The sequence below is a fragment of the Arachis ipaensis genome, chromosome B7 (genome assembly GCF_059453495.1).
Source record: "Arachis ipaensis isolate K30076 ecotype BB chromosome B7, ASM5945349v1, whole genome shotgun sequence".
In the NCBI taxonomy this organism is placed as follows: Eukaryota; Viridiplantae; Streptophyta; class Magnoliopsida; order Fabales; family Fabaceae; genus Arachis; species Arachis ipaensis.
In genome coordinates this window covers 87,802,281-87,815,915 of record NC_142442.1, presented here as the reverse complement: position 1 = coordinate 87,815,915, position 13,635 = coordinate 87,802,281, and the positions used below count along the sequence as shown (strand labels likewise).

The following is a 13,635-nucleotide window of genomic DNA, read 5'->3' as shown; positions in this document are numbered from 1 at the left end:
TACAATAGCAAAAGGTCCTATTTATAGAGAACTAGTAGCCTAAGATTTACAGAAATAAGTAATTAATGCAGAAGTCTTCTTTCGGGCCCACTTGGTGTGTTCTTGGGCTGAGCATTGAAGCTTCCATGTATAGAGACTTTTCTTGGAGTTAAACGCCAGCTTTTGTGCCAGTTTGAGCGTTTAACTCTAGCTTTTGTGCCAGTTCTGGCGTTTTGACGCCAGAATTCTTAAGCTGACTTGGAACGCCTGTTTGGGCCATCAAATCTTGAGAAAAGTATAGACTATTATATATTTCTGGAAAGCCCCAGATGTCTATTTTCCAACGCAATTGAGAGCGTGCCAAATGAACATCTGTAGCTCCAGAAAATCCACTTCGAGTGTAGGGAGGTCAGAATCCAACAACATCTGCTGTCCTTTTTCAGCCTCTGAATCAAATTTTTGCTCAGGTCCCTCAATTTCAGCCAGAAAATACCTGAAATCACAGAAAAACACACAAACTCATAGTAAAGTCCAGAAACGTGATTTTTATTTAAAAACTAATAAAAACTAACTAAAATATACTAAAAATATACTAAAAATAATGCCAAAAAGCGTATAAATTATCTGCTCATCACAACACCAAACTTAAATTGTTGCTTGTCCCCAAGCAACTAAAAATCAAATAGGATAAAAAGAAGAGAATATACAATGAATTCCAAAAATATCTATGAAGATCAGTCTTAATTAGATGAGCGGGGCTTTTAGCTTTTTGCTTCTGAACAGTTTTGGCATCTCACTTTATCCCTTGAAGTTCAGAATGATTGGCATCTATAGGAACTCAAAATTCAGATAGTGTTATTGATTCTCCTAGTTAAGTATGTTGATTCTTGAACACAGCTACTTTATGAGTCTTGGCTGTGACCCTAAGCATTTTGTTTTCCAGTATTACCACCAGATACATAAATGCCACAGACACATAACTGGGTGAACCTTTTCAGATTGTGACTCAGCTTTGCTAGAGTCCCCAATTAGAGGTGTCCAGAGCTCTTAAGCACACTCTTTTTGCTTTGAACAACAACTTTAACCGCTCAGTCTCAAGCTCTCACTTGACACCTTCACGCCACAAGCACATGGTTAGGGACAGCTTAGTTTAGCCGCTTAGGCTAGGATTTTATTCCTGTGGGCCCTCCTATCCACTGATGCTCAAAGCCTTGAATCCTTTTTTATTACCCATGCCTTTTGGTTTAAAGGGCTATTGGCTTTTTCTACTTGCTTTTTCTTTTTTTTTTCCGCAAGCTTTTCACAGCTTTTTCTTGCTTCAAGAATCAATTTTATGATTTTTTAGATTATCAAACATTTCTCCTTTTCCATCATTCTTTCAAGAGCCAACAATTTTAACATTCATAAATAATCAAATTCAAAAATATGCCCTGTTGAAGCATTCATTTAGAAAACACAAAGTATTGCCACCACATCAAAATAATTAAACTGTTTTAAAATTCAAAATTCAAGTACTTTTTTTTCTTTTTCAATTAAGAACATTTTTCATTTAAGAAAGGTGATGGATTCATAGGACATTCATAGCTTTAAGACATAGACACTAAGACACTAATGATCATGTAATAAGACACAAACATAGATAAACATAAAGCATAATTTTTGAAAAATAGAAAATAAAGAACAAGGAAATTAAAGAACGGGTACACCTTAGTGATGGCGGCTTGTTCTTCCTCTTGAAGATCTTATGGAGTGCTTGAGCTCCTCAATGTCTCTTCCTTGCCTTTGTTGCTCCTCTCTCAGGGTTCTTTGGTCTTCTCTAATTTCATGGAGGAGGATGGAATGCTCTTGGTGCTCCACCCTTAGTTGTTCCATATTGGAACTTAATTCTCCTAGGGAGGTGTTAATTTGCTCCCAATAGTTTTGTGGAGGAAAATGCATCCCTTGAGGCATCTCAGGGATTTCATGATGAGGAATTTCCTCATGCTCTTGGTGAGGTTCTCTTATTTGCTCCATCATTTTCTTAGTGATGGGCTTGTCCTCATCAATGAGAATGTCTCCCTCTATGTCAATTCCAACCGAATTGCAAAGGTGACAAATGAGATGAGGGAAGGCTAACCTTGCCAAAGAAGAGGACTTGTCCGCCACCTTGTAGAGTTCTTGGGATATAACCTCACGAACTTCTACTTCCTCTCCAATCATGATGCTATGGATCATGATAGCCCAGTCTATAGTAACTTCAGACCGGTTGCTAGTGGAAATGATTGAGCATTGGATGAACTCCAACCATCCCCTAGCCACGGGCTTGAGGTCATGCCTTCTTAGTTGAACCAGCTTCCCTCTTGAATCTCTCTTCTATTAGACGCCCTCTTCACAGATGTCCATGAGGACTTGGTCCAACCTTTGATCAAAGTTGACCCTTCTAGTGTAGGGCTGTGCATCTCCTTGCATCATAGGCAAGTTGAATGCCAACCTTACATTTTTCGGACTAAAATATAAGTATTTCCCCCGAACCATTGTAAGCCAATTCTTAGGGTCTGGGTTCACACTTTGATCATGGTTCTTGGTGATCCATGCATTGGCATAAAACTCTTGAACCATTAAGATTCCAACTTGTTGAATGGGGTTGGTAAGAACTTCCCAACCTCTTCTTTGGATCTCATGTCGGATCTCCGGATACTCATTCTTTTTGAGCTTAAAAGGGACCTTGGGGATCACCTTCTTCTTGGCCACAACTTCATAGAAGTGGTCTTGATGCACCCTTGAGAGAAATCTCTCCATCTCCCATGACTCAGAGGTGGAAGCTTTTGCCTTCCCTTTCCTCTTTCTAGAGGTTTCTCCGGCCTTTGGTGCCATAAATGGTTATGAAAAAACAAAAAAGCTTTAGTTTTTACCACACCAAACTTAGAAGGTTTGCTCGTTCTCGAGCAAAAGAAGAAAGAAGAGAGTAGAAGAAGAAGAAATAGAGGAGATGGAGGGGCTTAGTGTTTCGGCCAAAGGGTAGAAGTAGTGTTGATGTTGTGTGAAAATGAAGGAGTGAAGATGGGTTTATATAGGAGTGGAGAGGGGGGGTAAGGTTCGGCCATTATGGGTGGGTTTGGAAGGGAAAGTGTGTTGAATTTGAATGGAATGATGTAGATTGGTGAAGGGTTTATGGAGAAGAGGGTAGGATTTGATAGGTGAGGGGTTTTTTTGGGGAAGAGGTATTGAGGTGATTGGTGAATGGGTGAAGAAGAGAGAGAGAGGTGGGGTAGGTGGGGATCCTGTGGGGTCCACAGATCCTGAGGTGTCAAGGATTTTTCATCCCTGCACCAAGTGGCGTGTAAAATGCCATTTTCTGTCAATCCTGGAGTTAAACGCCAGGTTGCTACCCATTTCCGGCGTTTAACGCCAGCTTCTTGCCCCTATCTGGCGTTAAACGCCAGCTTTGTGCCTCTTTCTGGCGTTAAACGCCCAGAATGGTGCCAGACTGGGCGTTTAACGCCCATTCTGCTACCCTTACTAGCGTTTAAACGCCAGTAATCTTCTCCTCCAGGGTGTGCTATTTTTTCATTATGTTTTTTAGTTTTTTTTTTTTGCTTTTTCAATTGTTTTTGTGACTTCACATGATCATCAACTTACAGAAAACATAAAATAACAAATAGAAATTTAACATAGAAAAGTAAAAATTGGGTTACCTCCCAACAAGCGCTTCTTTAATGTCAATAGCTTGACAGTGAGCTCTCATGGAGCCTTACAGATACTCAGAGCATGATGATGGCCTTCCAACACTAAACTTAGAGGTTGTTGTGGCCTCCCAACACCAAACTTAGAGTTTGAATGTGGGGATTTTGTTTGACTCTACATTGAGAGAAGCTTTTCATGCTTCTTCTCTATGATCACAGAGGGAGATCCTTGAGCTTTAAACACAAGGGAGTCCTCATTCACTTGAAGGACCAATTCTCCTCTGTCAACATCAATCACAGCTTTTGCTATGGCTAGGAAGGGTCTACCAAGGATGATGGATTCATCCATACACTTCCCAGTCTCTAAGATTATGAAATCAGTAGGGATGTAATGGTCTTCAACCTTTACCAAGACATCCTCTACAAGTCCATAAGCTTGTTTCCTTGAATTGTCTGCCATCTCTAATGAGATTCTTGCAACTTGCACCTCAAAAATTCCTAGTTTCTCCATTACAGAGAGAGGCATGAGGTTTATGCTTGACCCTAGGTCACACAGAGCCTTTTCAAAGGTCATGGTGCCTATGGTGCAAGGTATTGAGAACTTTCCAGGATCTTGTCTCTTTTGGGGTGATCTCTGCCTAGTCAAGTCATCCAGTTCTTTGGTGAGCAAGGGGGGTTCATCCTCCCAAGTCTCATTACCAAATAACTTGGCATTTAGCTTCATGATTGCTCCAAGGTACTTAGCAACTTGCTCTTCAGTAACATCTTCATCCTCTTCAGAGGAAGAATACTTATCAGAGCTCATGAATGGCAGGAGTAAATTCAATGGGATCTCTATGGTCTCAGTGTGAGCCTCAGATTCCCATGGTTCCTCATCAAGGAATTTCATGGAGGCCAGTGGACGTCCATTGAGGTCTTCATCAGTGGAGATCACTGCCTCATCCTCCTCTCCAGGTTCGGCCGTGTGGGTTATAGTTATGGCCTTGCACTCTCTTTTTGGATTCTCTTCTGTATTGCTTGGGAGAGTGCTAGGAGGGAGTTCAGTAACTTTCTTACTCAGCTGACCAACTTGTGCCTCCAAATTTCCAATGGAGAACCTTGTTTCAGTCATGAAACTTTGAGTGGTTTTAATTAGATCAGAGACTACAATTTCTAATTCAGAGTGGCTCTACTTAGAATTCTCTATCTGTTGCTGAGAAGATGATGGAAAAAGTTTGCTATTGCTAAACCTGTTTCTTCCACCATTATTGTTATTAAAGCCTTGTTGAGGCCTCTGTTAGTCCTTCCATGAGAGATTTGGATGATTTCTCCATGAAGGATTATAGGTGTTTACATAGGGTTCTCCCATGTAATTCACCTCTTCTATTGCTGGGTTCTCAGGATCATAAGCTTCTTCTTCAGATGAAGCTTCCTTAGTACTGCCTGGTGCAGCTTGCATTCCAGACAAACTTTTAGAAATCATATTGACTTGCTGAGTCAATATTTTATTCTGAGCCAATATAGCATTCAGAGTATCAATCTCAAGAACTCCTTTCTTCTGACTTGTCCCATTATTCACAGGGTTACTTTCAGAAGTGTACATGAATTGGTTATTTGCAACCATTTCAATGAGTTCCTGAGCTTCTGCAGGCGTCTTCTTCAGATGAAGAGATCCTCCAGCAGAGCTATCCAATGACATTTTGGATAGTTCAGACAGACCATCATAGAATATACCTATGATATTCTATTTTGACAGCATGTCAGAAGGGCACCTTCTGATTAATTGCTTGTATCTTTCCCAAGCTTCATAGAGGGATTCACCTTCCTTCTGTCTGAAGGTTTGGACTTCCACTCTAAGCTTACTCAATTTTTGAGGTGGAAAGAACTTTGCCAAGAAGGCATTGACTAGCTTTTCCCAAGAGTTCAGGCTTTCCTTAGGTTGTGAATCTAACCATGTTCTAGCTCTATCTCTTACAGCAAAAGGGAAGAGCATAAGCTTGTAGACCTCAGGATCAACCCCATTGGTTTTGACAGTGTCACAGATTTACAGGAATTCAGCTAAGAACTGATGAGGATCTTCCATTGGAAGTCCATGAAACTTGTAATTCTATTGCATCAGAGAAACTAATTGAGGCTTAAGCTCAATGTTGTTTGCTCCAATGGCAGGGATTGAGATGCTTCTCCCATAGAAGTCGGGAGTAGGTGCAGTAAAGTCACCCAGCACCTTCCTTACATTGTTGGCATTGTTGTTTTTGGCTGCGATGGCTTCTTCTTCTTTGAAAAGCTCTGTTAGGCCCTCTACAGAGAGTTGTACTTTAGCCACTCTTAGCTTTCTCTTCAAGGTCCTTTCAGGTTCAGGATCAGCTTCAACAAGAATGCCTTTGTCTTTGCTCCTGCTCATATGAAAGAGAAGAGAACAAGAAAGTATGGAATCCCCTATGTCACAGTATAGAGATTCCTTGAGGTGTCAGAGGAAAAGAAGAATAGAAGGAGGAGATAGATAGAAGAGAATTCAAACTTATCAGGAGGGATATAGTTCGAATTGCACCTTGAGGAGGAGTGTTAGTCCCTTAAATAGAAGGATGTGAGAAGAGGGGAAGAATTTTTTAAATTAAAGTAAAAGATTTTTAAAATAATAAAAAGAAATTTGAAATTTTGATTGAGATTTTCGAAAATTAAGATTGGGAAAGAAATTAAGTGATTTTGAAAAAGATTTTTGAAATTAGAAATCAAAAAGATATGCTTGAAAATTAATTTTGGAAAAGATGTGATTAAAAAGATATGATTGAGAAGATATGATTGAAAATCAAATTAAAAAAAAGAAAGTTTTAAAATTAAAGTTGATTACTTGACTAACAAGAAATTGAAAGATATGATTCTTAGAATTTAAAATTTTGATCCTTTCTTAATAGGCAAGTAACAACTTGAAAATTTTGAAGTATAACATTAATTGAAGCAAGGATTTTCGATAATAATAAAAATAAAAAAATGGAAAGAAATTAATTTTGAAGAGATATGATTGAAAAGATATGATTTGAAAAAGATTTGAATTAAAAACAAAATCTTCCCTCTAGTGCCCTCCAGGCGTTAAACGCCCAGAATGGCATCCATTCTGGCGTTTAACGCCCAAAATCCTACCTTTTTGGGCGTTTAATGCCCAGCCAGGCACCCTGGCTGGCGTTTAAACGCCAGTTTTCCTTCTTCACTGGGCGTTTTGAACGCCCAGCTTTTTCTGTTTGATTCCTCTGCTGAATGTTTTGAATCTTCAATTCTCTGTATTATTGACTTGAAAAGACATAGTTTTGAATTTTTTTTTGAATTTTTAATAATGAAAAACAACTAAAATACAACTAATTCATGAAAAACTAATATCAAATAAGCAATGCATGCAGGACACCAAACTTAGAACTTTGTATACTAAAGACTATAACAATTTGAAAATGCATATGAGAAACAACAAAACACACAAAATAAGAGAATTTAAAGATCAGAGCAATGAAATCATCAAGAACAACTTGAAGATTAATGAAGAACAAAATGCATATATTCAAAAAAATGCAAGAAGAAGAAAGTCATGCAATTGACACCAAACTAAAAATATTTTTGATTTTTATGGTTTTATAAAATTTTTTGTGATTTTTTGAAAATTGAGTGGAAAAGAAAATAAAGGGATTCAAAATTTTTAATAAGAATTCCAGGAATCATGCAATGTTAGTCTAAAGCTTCAGTCTAAAAAGATTAGACATGGCTAGCCAAGCTTCAGTAGGACATTACATTAAACAGCTAAATTGATGAGAATCAATCAGCTTTTGTGATGATAAAAATATCACCTAAAACTCTAGAATTCATTCTTAAAAATTCTGAAGAAAATAAAAAGAAAAATACCTAATCTAAGCAATAAGATGAACCGTCAATTATCCAAACTCGAACAATCCCCGGCAACAGCGCCAAAAACTTGGTGCACGAAATTGTGATCATCAACAATGGTGCCAAAGACTTGGAGCTCTCAAACGTGAATCACACTTTGTCATAATTCCGCACAACTAACCAGTAAGTGCACTGGGTCGTCCAAGTAATGCCTTACGTGGGTAAGGGTCGATCCCACAGAGATTGTCGACTTGAAGCAAGCTATGGTCATCTTGTAAATCTCATTCAGGCAGATTCAAATGATTATGGAGGATTGATAATTAAAATATGAATAAAACATAAAATAAAGATAGAGATAGAGATACTTATGTAATTCATTGGTAGGAATTTCAGATAAGCGTATCAAGATGCTTTGTTCCTCTCGAACCTCTGCTTTCCTATTGCCTTCTTCCAATCATTCATACTCCTTTCCATGGCAAGCTTTATGTTGGGCATCACCGTTGTCAATGGCTACTTCCTGTCCTCTCAGTGAAAATGTTCTACGCACGCTGTCACCGCACGACTAATCATCTGTCGGTTCTCGATCATGTTGGAATAGGATCCATTGATCCTTTTGCGTCTGTCACACGCCCAACACTCGCGAGTTTGAAGCTCGTCAAAGTCATCCCTTCCCAAATCCTACTCAGAATACCACAGACAAGGTTTAGACATTCTGGATCTCAGGAATGGCCACCAATAATTCTAACCTATACCACAAAGATTCTAATCTTAGATTAGAAACCCAAGAGATACACATTCAAGCTTGTTTGCGTATAGAATGGAAGTGGTTGTCAGTCATGCGTTCATAGGTGAGAATGGTGATGAGTGTCACATAATCATCACATTCATCATGTTCTTGGGTGCGAATGAATATCTTGGAGAAGAAATAGACTTGAGTTGAATAGAAAAATAATAGTACTTGTATTAATTCATGAAGAACAGTAGAGCTCCACACCTTAATCTATGGTGTGTAAAAACTCCACCGTTGAAAATACATAAGAACAAAAGGTCTAGGCATGGCCGAATGGCCAGCCTCCCAAAGAGGGTTCAATCATCAAAACATGATTCCAAGATGATCAAAAGATGAAAATACAATAGCAAAAGGTCCTATTTATAGAGAACTAGTAGCCTAGGGTTTACAGAAATAAGTAATTAATGCAGAAATCTTCTTCTGGGCCCACATGGTGTGAGCTTGGATTGAGCATTGAAGCTTCCATGTGTAGAGACTTTTCTTAGAGTTAAACCCCAGCTTTTGTGCCAGTTTAGGCGTTTAACTCCAGCTTTTGTGCCAGTTCTGGCGTTTTGTCGCCAGAATAGACGCTAGAATTCTTAAGCTGACTTAAAATGCCTGTTTGGGCCATCAAATCTCGGGCAAAATATGGACTATTATATATTCCTGGAAAGCCCAGGATGTCTACTTTCCAACTCAATTAAGAGCGTGCCAATTAGGCTTCTGTAGCTCCAGAAAAGCTACTTTGAGTGCAGGGAGGTCAGAATCCAACAGCATCTGCAGTCCTTTTTCAGCCTCTGAATCAGATTTTTGCTCAGGTCCCTCAATTTCAACCAGAAAATACCTAAAATCACAGAAAAACACACAAACTCATAGTAAAGTCCAGAAATGTAATTTTTATTTAAAAACTAATAAAAACATAATAAAAACTAACTAAAATATACTAAAAACATACTAAAAATAATGCCAAAAAGCGTATAAATTATTCGCTCATCAGACACCCCACCATGGTAAAACTTTTTCATTTTTCTCTTTTGTAAATATTGGTAGAATTTAGTTTGATTTTATGTTTTACTTAGTTTGTGAGTTTAATTGGTAGTTTGGTATGTTGAATAAGGTTTTATGGTGTTTTCGTAGCTGTTTGGAAGTTTGGAATGCTTGGTTGGTGCAAGAACTTGAAAATTTTTTTGAAAAACAGAGCATCAACCCACGCGTATGCGTCACCCACACGTACATGTGCCCCAAGCTTTTCAACCAAACCACGCACACGCGTCCCCCACGCGTATGCGTGGATACAAAATTTCATCCCTCAATACATTTTACCCGAGAGTTGTGCGAGTTTTGGGCTGGCATTGTGCGTTTCGCACTAGCCTACCCACGCGTACGCATCACCCCACGCATACACATCGCCTCTCTAAATAACCCACCACGCGTACGCGTGACATACGCGTACGCGTGACATATGAGTACGCGTCGACACCATTTCACCCATCCACGCTTACGCGTCACCTTACACATACGCGTGGATTGCCCTATTTCACCACTCTTCTTTTCTTCTCTTCTTTCCATTTCTTCTCCACTCTTTTAGTTAGTTAATTAGTTGGTTGTTTAGTTAGTTTAATTTTCTGTTTTTCATTATTAGTGTTGGATTATAAATCTTGTCTACTGTTTATTGCTACTGAGTACTAAACAGGATATTATCTTAACATCGTTGCGTTTATACTCATTGTTGGATTTTTTGATTGAGGTTATATATTGTTACTTGGTTTTGAGTTCTTCATTCTTAAATTTGTGAATACCAAGTACATGAGAATTGGCCTTCAAGCACTCTAAATCTTTTTGAATTGCATGTTGTAGCTAGCCAAGATGTGATGTGAATCCTTTTCTTTAATTAGGCAATTTCTTGATGGATGTTGAGTGTTTATCTTAATGCATTGTGCTTCTTGATCATATGCACCAATATCTTATATATTTTCTTGAATGCTTTCATGCTTCTTTATTGCTTGTTTGGTTGTCTTAACCCACGAGTTTAAAGTATCTCAAGCACACTAGAATGAGTGAAGTGCATGCTTCTTTTGTATAATGGTAACATAGCTTTTTATGCTAGTGTGCGTGTGTTCTAATAGTGCCAAATTTAGAATTCAAAAAACTATTTTTCATCAATGTCACACTAATCCACTCACTCAATTCTAGTGATTTACCTCATTCCAATAATATATGCTTCCTTGCTTTAGCATTTACTTGTCTTTTTATCCTGTTTTCTAATTTCAGGATGTTTGTCATAAGCAAAAACAAAAGCGGGAAAAAGAACATGCAGCAGCCGGTTGACCTACCAGCTGAAGGTAGTAACTCGGAGAGTCGCCGTACCCCCATGCTCATCTTAGAATGCACCGAGGACGGTGCAAACTTTTAAGTGTGGAGAGGTCGTCCGACCAGTCGGCGTTTTTGGGTGACAAGTTTCTAATCCCAACACTTTTGCATTTCATTTTTAGGACTTTTAGGATTTTTAGTTGCATATATACATATAATAACCTTAGTTAAAATAATAAAATTCTCCAAGAAAAATATTTTTTAGGGCATTGACATCCCAATTGATTTGAGTAAAAACTTTTTATTGAAATTTCTTGAATTATACATTGTGGATCATGTTTTTGAGCTAGGAACTCAAGCTTGTGAGTTTTTGAGCCTAATTGCATGGTTACATCTTATAACCACTTATTTTCCTTCTTGTGTGCATTGTTCTTTTCCTATGATTGTAATCTTTGATTTGTTTGATTCTTTATGTCCATTATTTTGTGTATACATGCATTTATATGATTGAGGCCATTGTTTCATTAAGCTCACTGATATAGAGAGGGTTTATTTCTGGTTTAGAAATGATAAAAAGCAAGAATCAATTCGTTAGTAGCATAGTCTAAACCAATAATGAACTCTCTTAATCAAATGTCAAATTCAAAACACAATGTAAACCGAGAGTCTTTCAACCTCGGGTCGTTCTTCCCTAGGATACAATTGAGATGTCACGCTTTTGGTTGTTAGAACGAAGGGGTTTTAGAATCAACGGACAAAAGATTAAAGGAACTTAAGGAACAAAAGAACTAAGCAATGATTAAAATTGATATTAATGCAAGTAAAAGGGAACAAGATCAAATAAAAGAAGCCTTGACTTGGGAGTGAGGATCCAAGGAATCCTATCATTGCCATAACTATAACTATGGCAATTACCATGAGTCAATCTCACCTAGTTAACCCCAACCATCGATGAGTAAGTCAAGAAAGCATAATTGACCTTAATCCATAAGTCCTAACCAACTTAACAAACTAGTTGATAAAAGGCTAGCGTCAATGGAAACAAGAGTCAACTAACTCCCTAAGAATTACCACTAAATGTCAGACAATATGACTCTAGTATCCTAGGAACTCAAACCCCAAGCCAAGATGTGAAATTCTACTCAAAATCTAAAATTGGCATTTTCACAAACACCTTGTGTGCATAAAAGTAAAACATGGGAAATTGCAAGGAAAATTGGATAACTATAACCAACTATCAACAAAACCAAACATAAACAAGCAATCAAACATAAATGAAGCATGAAACATAAAATTCATTGATCAAAACTTCAAGAAACACAAAATTGCAATATGCACAAAATAACTTGAACCAAAAGGAAATGAAGGTAAAAGTGCTTTAATTCAAGAGGAAATTGAGAGTACTTACAAGTAAAGAAGCAAAATCAAAGATCAAAGCTTGCTATAAAATGTTATAATTGAAATGAAAATGAAACCCTAATAGAGCAATCTACTCTACACTACTCCTACTCCTATGGAAGCTTCCTATACTACTACCTAATTAAAAGTGAGCTCCTTTTTTTATAAGTGTTGAATTCTTCTTTATATAGCATTCCAAAGCAGCATTCCAACCTTCCAAAATGGGCCAAGAGGCCTCCAAATTCGCAAAACACGTGTTTCATTAATGAAATCACGTGCAGGGACCTGTGCGGATGCACAGACGTGTGCATCCGCACACTCGGCTGAAAGTTGACCGGTGCATACGCACAGGTACTTGTGCGCACGCACACATGGAAATTCTCGCTTGTGCACACGCACGCAGGGTTGTGCACACGCACACTTCGTTGTGTGTGCTTTTCCTTGTTTTCTTCATGTTTTCTCCTTTGTACATGCTTCCATCCACTTTTAGCCATTGATGAGAGGACTTTTGACGGTTTAGGATTTCACAAATGAAAGCTCGTTGCAATATAGTTTCTAAACCAACACTAATCTTTTCATACAAAAATTTGTTTGTCACAAGTAACAAACCCCTAAAATCTATAAACCGAAGTATTGAACCTCGAGTCATTCTCCCTAGGAATTGCAACAAAGTGTTCTTGTTATTGGCTATGAAGTATGTTTAGAGTTTTTGAGATTTTTTTGACAAGTAATATAAATGGAAATAAAAATAAACTAACAACTAACAAAGCTCTTAGCAAGATATGAGAACTAGAAGTCCTATCCTAGTTATCCTCTTCAATTGTGACCATAAATTATCCGTTGCTACCACTTAGTTAACCTCTAACCATGGAGGAAAGTCAAGTGGATGAATTAACTTGATTCCACAAGTCCTAGCCAACTTCCAAGGGAAAGAATAGCTTTAGTGGTATCCAAATCAATTAGCAACTTCTAATTATCAATCAACAAGGGAATTAGATAACTCAAGTGTCACTAATTACTCTACCTAGGCCAAGAGGGACAAAAATCTATAGTAAAATCCAACCAAGCATTTCATCAAACACTTGGAAGGCACAAAAGAAAAGCATAGTAAATTGATAACAAGAATAGAATCTAGCAACAATTGAATGTAAGAAATCAACAACAACAATCAAAGAAAATAAGATCTACATGAATTACCTCAAATTGCATTAAAAGAAAATAAAAGGAACAAAAGTAGATCTACAAACAAAGTAGAAGAAATTATAACAAACAATAGAGAATGATTAATGTAACAACAAGGAATTAAGAAGAAGAAGTAGAAGAGAGCATGAACTAAAACCTAGATCTAAGAACTAAACCTAATCCTAATCCTAATTCTAGGGAGAAGTGAGAGCTTCTCTCTCTAAAAACCAAAACTAAACTAGCCTAATGTGTGTCTATGAATCTATGATGCCTTCCCCTTCATTCCTTGGTCTTTTTAGCCTTTTTCCCGCAAAAAACTCAACTTCAAATGGGGTTGGAAACCCTCCAAAATTTCCAGGCATGTGTTCTATTAAAAAAATCATATATCAGCACCGACGCGTACGCGCACAGCACGCGTACGCGTCCATGGGTGACTTCGCAAGGTGCGCGTAAGCACCTGGTGCGCACGCGCGTCCATGGGCAAGTTCA

The 13,635-nt window shown here is 37.9% G+C and overlaps 1 non-coding gene across 1 annotated transcript; it reads left to right on the top strand.

Annotated features, from left to right (window-relative positions):
* Nucleotides 1–5,377: 5,377 nt before the first annotated feature.
* On the top strand, nucleotides 5,378–5,481 carry LOC148553273 (small nucleolar RNA R71). The gene has a single exon (XR_015893473.1). It is a non-coding gene; the product is annotated as a small nucleolar RNA R71 (small nucleolar RNA).
* The last annotated feature ends 8,154 nt before the right edge of the window (nucleotides 5,482–13,635 follow it).